The following is a 10,141-nucleotide window of genomic DNA, read 5'->3' as shown; positions in this document are numbered from 1 at the left end:
CAATAGGAGCAATTTATTGTATGTCAATTACACCCCCAATAAAGCTGTTTTAAACGCCTATTATGTCTTTCACACTCTTCCGGGAACTGCCTTCTCTTTATCCTCTGAGCATCCAGCACCTTCTCCGGGAAGGTTTCTTGGCCACCGCCCCACACCTCTCACACATACTCTGCTAGGCCCATGCCATGCTCATCGTCCCTCTGTAATAACATCATTAGGGTGTTTTGTAAGGACTGATTGGCAGGGCTCCATCTTTATTTTTATGTCCTTGACACTTGCCGTGGCACTAGGGACATAGAAGCTCAGGGAGTGTGTTTTGAACAAATGAATAAATGAAAGAATTTTAAATATTTACTTTGCAGCTTCTAAAACACTAGATATCAAAGCAAGGACATAATATATGCTTACCATTCAATAAAGGATGGGATGGAATTGATGGATGGATGGGTGGGTGGATGGATGAGTGGGTGGATGGGGGGGGTTGATGGGGGCCTGGAGGGATGGATGGGTGGGTGGATGGATGATGATGGATGGAAGGGTGGATGGATGAGTGGGTGGATGGGGTTGGGTGGATGGATGGTTGTGGGGTGGGTGAATGGAAGGGTGGATGGGGGCCTGGGGGATGGATGGATGGATGGGTGGATGGGTGGATGGATGGGTTGATGGATAGATGGGACCCCCTGGCCTGACCACACCTGAGCCTGCAGCATCTGAAACTATAACTCCTCATGACCTGTTGTTAGCTTCTGAAATCTCCCCTTGAATTCTTCCTCATGACTGCAGTGCCCCCAGACCAGCAGTCCATACCCCACACTCCCGCCATGCCAGGCTTTGCGAGATTGAGTCCGCCCCAGAGCCCTATCGTGACACCAGGACTTTTTCCAGGCCTTTCCAAATCAATACTTCACCTAGAAAATGTTCCACTTTGTCATGGTGCTGAGTGGAAAAAAATGGAATAAATTATTCCAGTCTGATGCCTTCCTTTCTTTCTAATAAACCCCAATTTCCCAAATTATGATTAAAAGGAAAATATTAGAGCACAAACAACACGATAACATTGAATTGCTGTATTTGGTGGAGTTGCCTCTCTAAATCTACATCAGCAGGCAATTTAACAATAGGAGAAGTCTCAATGGGAGTTCAACAGATGAAATTAGCACAGCACACAGCTCTGGACTGAAATATTTCCTTGCCCATGTAATTGCTTGCAGCCACCCTTGTGTAAAAGCCCCATCAGATTACAGGATTTGTTGTATGTAAATTGAAGACTAAATGGTTGGTAGCACCTTTCAGCTCTGCAATGCTGGAAATGAGTTTTTTAATAGGAAATTAGATTAGTAATATTTTAGTCAACAAAAATGTGGAAAAATTCTGCATAAAGATGAGAAAATCGTTCATGCAAAGAGACATTAGAATCAAGAATGAACAATTGTTGAAATCTGTGAATGGTTATTCAGAAAAGAATTTCTTGACAGTTCTCCTGGCCAAAGTCCAGGGCAGAAAAAATGATTTTTCTTCATACCTTTATCACAAAATTCCACCCCTATTAGTGTTCCAGGTAACAACAGTATGGTCCCTTCCTCCAAGCTCCCATCATTTTGTGGGTAACCTGGAAGCTTTAATCAGCTGCAAGGTAATTGCTGGTCTCCTGCATTCTAACGCATCGTATGTGGGCTGCATCTTTAGGAGCATCCTTAGCACATGGCCCCTGGGAGGATGGGGATGCCGTCGAGGGGTGGGGGAGGGAGTAAGGGGGAGGGAGGCAAAATCTGGTGTCTGGTCTCCTTGCTCCAGCAGAAGGACCTGGCTGTGTTCTGGGAACTGGGGCTAGGCGGGCCTTACCTGTTCTAGTCCAGATGGAAAAGGGAATTTGGGACCTAGGTCTCACTCTCAACCCAGGAAAAGTGAAACCCAGGGCAGAGCCTGCCTGGCCGTGCCCGCCCCCTCACTTCGCTAGTTTTCAGACCGACGTGGTTCAGTCTCTAATTTGGTCATGGCTGAGCATGTGGGCTCTAGGTCTGAATCCTGGCTCTAACACTCGCTGGCTGTGTGACCTTGGACAAATAAGAAACCTCTCTGTGCTCAGTCTTTCCCATCTGTAAAGTGGGTACCATTTACACAGTAGCACTTATGTAACCTCAGAGGGTTGTTGTGCAGCAATGTGTTCAAAGCACTTGAACAGTCTAATGACAAATATATGCTATGATGATGCCCTGCTCCTTTTAAAAGACAATTACACAGATTGATGATCTCGCACGTGGGCACCTTAGCATCAGCAGGCAACACTTTTTAAAGTAAACTTTATTGAAATGTAAGGTACATATAGAAAAGCACAACAAAGCCTAACTGTGCAGCTGAATGCATTTGCATGAAGTCACTCCCATCCAGACCAAAATCGTCTGGATATAACCTGATCACAGAAGAGACAGCCCACCCCTTCTGTTGTGGTTTATTCACCAGACACAGGGCAGCAGATGCGCCCTGCAGACGGGCGGGCATCACACAGGGAGTGAATATCTGGAGGTGGAGATCGCAGACGCCCTTGTAGGAGCTGCCAGGAATGGGTCTCTTCCCTAAGCTGAGCACTTCCTCCCTTCTGAGCCGCATCTTAGGGGCAGAGGAGAGTCCTGGACGCGGAGGGCTGCCCCAGTGAGGCGTTCCCTCCGTCAGCTCAGCCTCTCACTCAGCGCCCGCTCCCTGGTGACGGAGGGAGCAGGGGCCGGGCTGGGTGCTGGCTGTGTGCTGGGCAAGTCATTGAACCTGAGCACACCCTCCTCCAGGATGGGCAGGTAAGGTGAGCCCAGCAGGGACTGTGGGGATAAATGAGTTACATCTACATAAGGCCTAATTCACAACTAGCAGTCGGTCATTGAGATGGAAACAGCATCGCCCATCCTGTCCTCTTGGGACCCAGCAGGACCCTCGGGGCCTTCCCGAGACCCCTCCACTGCAGCTCCTCTGAAGGACCCAGGTAACAGTACCTCACACAGATGTCCTGCGCTTCTCAGATGCTCAAACCCACCACCCAGTGGTGGAAATTACCTGCTTGATGGTCATGAGCACGTGGCCCTCACATGTTCAGGGTCTAAGGATTGATCACCATCAACTAATCTGAACTGTGCACAGCTGGTCCCAGATCCTGGGATGCCCTGTCCTCAGCTGGCCTTTAAACAGGCTCAGCTGAAACCCTCCTGGGAGCTGGAGGTTTGGGGCTGGAGCCACGTGTTCTCGATGCTCCGCCCACAGTAAAACTTTCACTGCTCCAAACTCCAGCAGAGCACTCTGGCCTCACGGTGTGTTGGGCACATGAACTTGCCTTCAGTTACAATTTCGGCAAAGCCATCACAGGAATCTGTGAGCGTAGGAGGGCGACCCAGCCGGGGCCACCCCATCCTTGGTCCCAGCGGTGGCCAGAGCTCACTCCGCTCTGGAACCCTGGGGAACTCGCCCCGACAGGCCCGGCCACCCCGGCACCAGGCTGTCTGGAGCCGAGAGCCGTCGGGAGCAGCGTCCACACTCGGCGTCGCTGCGGGTGAGTGGCTCCAGCTTGCGCGGGCTGGGAATCCTCTACCTCCATCTGGGCTCGTCCCCCGGGAAGGAGGCTGCTCTGGGTCTGTTCTCTGGGCCCATCTGTCCGGAGGCCTCCATCTGGGAGTGGAGGGGGTGGTTTAGACGACACTTCCTCTGGTTGTCTGTGCCAATGCACCTGACTTACTGTGTTCTTGTGTGTGTGGTTTCGGGGTGAGCCGCACCGGCCTGCGCAGGACGGAGGATTCTACCCGCTCCTCCTGGGCCCCTTCCCGCCCAGGAGGTGAGTCATTCTGGGGTCCGTTCTCTCTAGGGAGCTGTTTTGTTTGTGGGACCGTGTTTGTCGTTTGTGCGTGTGTATCAGTAATGCACTGATCAGCTGAGACATCTCTGGTGAGTCACGAGGCTCACTTGTGATGACATCGCGGTGTCCTGTTAGCGGTGCCTGGGGTGGAGCATTGTCAGAATGGCCCTTCCCAGCCTTGGTCCTCTGTTCAGCACCATCTCTGACAGGGCGTTGGCTGGGAACCTCCCTTTTTCGGCCGGGGGGCTGTGACCTGAGAGACTGTTCTAAATTGCTGTTTGCTTGATATTTGATATCACTGGGTAGATACGTGGCCACGGGAACTTGTGTCCAGTAACACTCTTCCCCAAAGCTTCTGGCTCCTCCAGGCCCTAAGACCCTGAGATGTTCCTCTGAGGCACCCCACCCCCTGCCCCCTCATCTCGCCACCCACCCACTGACTACCTGTTCCACGCAAATCGACTTGGGAGTTCAATCAATTTAGCCCTTTAATGGATATGACCTCTTATAGGGGGCCAGTGTTTCCTGATTCTATCATATTGGAAATGATGTCTCCCAAACAGTGGGCTGTTTGAAGGCAGAAGCTGTGCCCAATGTATCTTTTAAAACACTCATCTGGCACCGTGCACAGCCCATGAGCAGTCCCTGCTGAGTTGATTTGAACTCACTCTTCTCCTGGATCAGGTTGAAATGGATTCTAACGTCTCCCTTCCCTGCACTGTGGTCGGCAGGGAGTCACAGGATTGACAAGCTGACAGCTTCCCTAAGGGTCTGGATGTGCTTTAAGTTAATCAATGAATCAAGAACGTGGCGGGAAAGCTGCTGTGAGGGAAGGGCCGTGGAGAACACAATGAAACACAAAGTCCAGGCTGGGGCTCCAGGAAGCTGACAGAGCAGGGAGGCCCACAGGACATGAGCACACAAAGGCAGGACCAACGGTGAACCGCCAAACGTGAGACGTGCTCGGTGGGCTGACCGTGTAATGGAAGAGCCGTGTGCGGAGAGAAATCACGAGGCTGGAGCAGCCATGGGGAGTTTTATAGGCAGGAGATGGAAATTGGGCTGGACTTTGAAGGGAAAGGAGGATGAGGGCAGGTGGAATGGAAGGGAGGAGGGAGAGCTTTCAGTCCAGGGAATGCCCTGGACCCAAATCAGACACGAAGGGCAGGATGCGGTTTGATGGTGTTACTGAGTCCAGACGCGTTCTGCTCGCCGCACAACAGGCCGATAAATCAGGAGTCGAGGTGTTGGGGCAAGGAATAGCGACTTTATTCAGAAAGCCAGAAGACTGCAGGTGGACTAATGTCCTGGAGACCCATCTTGCCCGAGTCAGAATTCAGGCTGCTTTTATACAAAAAGGGGAGGGGGTGTGGTTGGTTGCTGCAAACTTCCTGCAGCTGCCCACCTGGGCCAGCTCATGAAGTCCCTGTAAACCTCCAGCAAGACAAGATCTGTCCTTTTCTATTACGTGGGGACACTTCCCCCTTTCAGTACCTACCTCACAGGGTTGTTAAGAGCATCAGCTGATAATGCAGTTCTTAGTCCCACGCTCAGAACACGTGTCCCCGCAAGTGTTAGTCATTCCCCTTCACTGATTCCTTTGTGAAAGCATCACAGGGGAGAACACGCCTGACCCCACACTGGATCTGTGCCTCTGGCTCCAACCCTGGGCTCTGTTGCCTGGGCTCAGTCACGCTGGTTCTGCACCTTTTGTAAACGATTGTTGTCTAGAGCCTGAAATACACAGGGGAGAACATTCTCAAGGCTCTGACCTTTAAGGATATGAACACTTTTACACTCATAAAGATAGTAAGTTGCAGAATAGAAAATAATGTGTGTCTTGTTGGAGGTTTACAGGGGCACCATGACCTGCCCCACGTGGTCAGCTGCAAGAACAAAGGATTCTGACTCCAAGAAATTTGCCGCAACCAGGAACACTCCCTCCCCTTTTTAGTACAAAAGCAGCCTGAATTCTGACTTGGGGAAGATGGTTCTCCAGGACATCAGTCTGCCATCTTCTCAGTCTGCTGGCTTTCAGAATAAAGTCACTATTCCTTGACCCAAGGCCTTGACTCCAGATTTATTGGCCTGTCATGCAATGAGCAGAACAAGTTTGGACTCAGTAACACCCATTTCACAGATGGGAACATGGAGGCTTGGTGGGGTTAAAATCGGTTACCCAGGGAGTAAGTGGCAGTGCTGGGATTCAAACCCAGGTTGGCTGACTCAAGCTCATGAACCTTGACACTGCACTAAATTGTGTCACAAGCAAGGCTGAGGACAATATGACCCAGAACAGGGGGCAATGGGGTGGGGGGGAACAGTGAGCCCCAGTGGGGCAGTGAGGGTCCCCAGAAACCAGGGCCTCAGGCACAGGCACTGGTAAATCCACAGAGGGCACCAGCAGCAGAGGGAACAAAGGCAACCAGAGTGAAGACCACGGGCAAACTGAGAGTCTCAGAGATATTGGGCTGGTGGCATCGACCTGTAGATGGTAGTGGAAGGGACTGAGCAGGGAGGGGACAGACGAGATCAGAGATGAGGGTCCAGGACAGATTCCAGATGAACACCAGCATCTCAGGGATGAAGGAGAGGGTCGGAATCCCACGCACAGAATTTTATTAAAACACATCAAGTTTCATTAGGGATAACTCAAGAGTCTATGAGTATTTGCCTTTTTAAAGTCTTTCTGCTTCAGACGTACCTACATCTCTTTCTTATGCCTTGCTCTGTCTCTCTCATTGTTTACAGAAATGCTACATGCTTGCTTTTTTTGTTGGTATTGAAGTATAGTCGGTTTAAAACGTTTTGTTAATTTCTGGTGCACAGCATAGTGATACATTTATACATGTATATATATTCCTTTCCATATTCTTTTTCATTATAGGCCATTACAAGTGAATACAGTTCCCTGTTTTATGCAGTAGGACCTTGTTTATCTATTTTTTTTTTAATAGAAAAGAACAAATCTGACTCTATTGAATCTGTTCCTTTAGCTTTAACCACTGTGCCCTGCTTTTTAGGATTAGCCTTGCTGGCTCTGCACTCACGAAAAGATAACAAGTTGCAGAATAGAGAATAACCTTTGTTTTGTTGGAGATTTTGCAGGAGCGCTGTGCAGGAGCGCTGTGACCTGGCCCACATGGACAGCTGCAAGAACAAAGAATTTCTACACTGAGAAGTTTGCAACAACTAACCACAACCCCTCCCCTGTTTGTTTGTTTGTTTGTTTGTTTGTTTGTTTGTTTGTTTGTTTTTGTATAAAAGGAGCCTGCATTCTGACTGGAGCAGGATGGTTCTCCAAGACATCTGTCCTCCATCTTCTCGTTCTGCTGCTTTACTGAATAAAGTCGCTATTCCTTGCCCCACCCCCTCATCTCCTGATTTATTGGCCTGTCGTGTGGCGAGCAGAACGAGTTTGGACTCGGTAACATTTTGTATTTAGTAGTTTGTATCTTCAAATCCCAAACTCCCAACTTATCCCTCCACCCCCCAATCCCTTTCCACTATGGTAACCATAAGTTTGTTTTCTATGTCTGTGAGTCTGCTTCTGTTTTGTAAATAAGTTCATTTGTGTCATTTTACACACTTGCTTTAAGTGCAAAAAGGAGAACTAGAAAGATACTCCAGAAAAACTTTTAAAGTCCTTGAAACAAAGTTTTAGGCAAAGCATTCACTCAGCGAACACGTACTAGGTGCCTACTATGAGAAAGCAGCCGGGAAGAGCCAGGTTAATTCCGTGGCCCATCGCTTACACAAAGTGAACCTATCAGAGGTGATGGACGCAGTGTCCTGGGTGCCACCTGGGCACAGCAGTGTGACCCAAGCCTGGGGCATATTTGGAGAGATGCTGCTGAACTGGTTGGTGAAACCTAAGGAGAGTGGAGGCTGGGTCACCAGAGAAGAACTTGCTTAGGGCAGAGGCAAAACCAAAGTCAGAAATAAGCCATAAAGGGGAGGGTAGAGCTCAGTAGAAGAGCTTAGCATGCATGAGGTCCTGGGTTCAATCCCCAGCACCTCCATTAAAAATAAATAAATAACTGTAATTATACTACCACCACCACCACCCCCCCCACAAAGAAAAGAAAGAAGCCTAAAACACAACATTAGGATGAAACAAATCGTTGAGGTTAACTGGGTGAGAAGATCAATATGGAGATGTAAGCGTCAGAATCAGGCCTCAGAGCGGGCCTGAGACCAAGGATTCAGGGCTGTGGGCTGTGTGCTGTGGAAGGGTGCTGCCTCTGTCTAAATCTGTGGGCCAAAGTCTCACTTGGATCTGAATGGGCCCGAGTCCCGCAAAGTGTGGGGGTCACTGCATGGTGCTGCAGCATCTCTTGGGGAGCCTACCTTCCGGTTCACCAAGATGGGATTCAACATGCGTGTTCCTAAAAAATCTGAGTATTTGTGTTTTTTGTTTTTTACAACAGATGGTCCCATTTATTTTCACATGAAAAACCATAGCTCTTAGCAAAGAAAAGTTTATAAAGAAACGGGCTAAGAGAAGAAGCAGGATGATGGAGTCTCTCTTCAGAGAAAGGAGGCCACTGGCCTGTTACAGTCACACTGTGGCAGCAGGCACCCCTTAATGCAGAGACTTCTTTAATGTGGCTGTTAACCACGCCACCCACCCTAGGCTTGTGTCCTGCTTTGTAGGAAACTTAATCAGAGAGCGCACAGCACTTCCTACCCCTCAAGGGTGATCAGCACTCCCACCTGTGCCGAGAGTCCGTCTGCCCAAGCCGGCATTCCCCCTGTCTCCCTAAGTTTCAAGAGGAAATTTGGCTCTCCTGAGCAGGGCATGAATCTCTGATCGTCTCCTAATGGCCAACATTATTAAATAGTAATCAGATGTTTCCAGATGCCTCAGCATCTTGTCATCTCAGGATTCAAAGACCTCAGAAGGGCCTGGCAACTGTCCAAAGGACAAGCTGGAAAACTTGTACCCTGACTTCCCAGTGTGTGACCTGAGTTCTCTGGGTCTCTGGCTCACCCTCAGTTTGAGCTCGAGTGAGGAATAGTTAACTTGTGGCTGCATTTCTGGAAAAGCTGTGATTTGGGCCATAAATGAGGGGAGAAGGATCTGGGGAGGTCTCTACCCTGCAGAGAACAGCCAGCGTTCTTGCCCCCGTCGAGTCCGCCCCTCCATCCTGGGGCTTAGTCGGTAGCTAAGTGGGAGCTCTTGTTTTCCATGTTTGTAAAAGCTAAGCTTTTAAATCTTTTTTTTTTTTTTTGGATGAAGCTTTAAAATCTTTTGATAAAGGCAAACCAGAAAAGATCATCCCAGGAGTTCATCATAAGAGATATAGGCTTTTCCCAGCTACTGAATCGCTGATGAAGAAAACAGGCAAACAGGATGGAAGGCTTTTGTTTCCGAACCAACCTGAGGGCTCAGAAAACTTCCCAGGCTCCACTTTATTACACCCAGCTTTTCTTTGAAGGGAGAAGTAAAACTCTCCCAAACCTCTTCCACATGCTTGATGGAAGGGAGTTTCTCTGTTAATTTCTTCAGCTGAAGTCGGTGTCAACACTAGCAAACTCCCATGGAGCCAGCAGGTTTGGGGAGCCGTCAACACAGTTTTGACCAATGACACTCACCCACAGGACATGGGGTGGTTACTAGGTGGGAAATTGGGTTATTCCTAGACAGGAGCCAGTGGAGACATTCAAGGGCTTTAAACTGGCAGTAAGTTAGGGAGCTGTTCCCGGTACAGAATAGACAAGACTGTCTACTGCTCTCAGTCCACAGCAAGGAAGGGACACCAAGTCTGGTCAAAGGCCACCCAGCTGGAAGAGGGTATGAGAACTCCTCTCTCTGGGGCTTCTTGTAACATATTACGGCACAGTAAGGCCATCCTGCAAAGAAAAGGGACTGATGAAAGCTGGAGAGGGTGTGGGGAAGTGGGAACCTTCTACACTGCTGGTGGGAATGCAGTTTGGTGCAGCCACTGTGGAAAACAGTATGGAGATTCCTCAAAAGACTAAAAATAGACTTACTCTATGACCCAGCAACCCCACTCCTGGGCATGTATCCAGAAGGAACCCTAATTCAAAAAGACACCTGCTCCCCAATGTTCACAGCAGCACTATTTACAATAGCCAAGACATGGAAACAACCTAAACGTCCATACCTAAACGTCCATCAACAGATAACAGGATAAGGAAGCTGTGGTATATTTATACAATGGAATATTACTCAGCCATGAAAAGAATAAAATAACACCATTTGCAGCGACATGGATGTCCCTGGAGAATGTCATTCTAAGTGAAGTAAGCCAGAAAGAAAGAAAAATACCATATGATATCACT

Source organism: Camelus dromedarius, chromosome 26 (assembly GCF_036321535.1).
Source record: "Camelus dromedarius isolate mCamDro1 chromosome 26, mCamDro1.pat, whole genome shotgun sequence".
NCBI lineage: Eukaryota > Metazoa > Chordata > Mammalia > Artiodactyla > Camelidae > Camelus > Camelus dromedarius.
The sequence above is the reverse complement of the archived record's forward strand: the minus strand, read 5'-3'. Positions refer to the sequence as shown.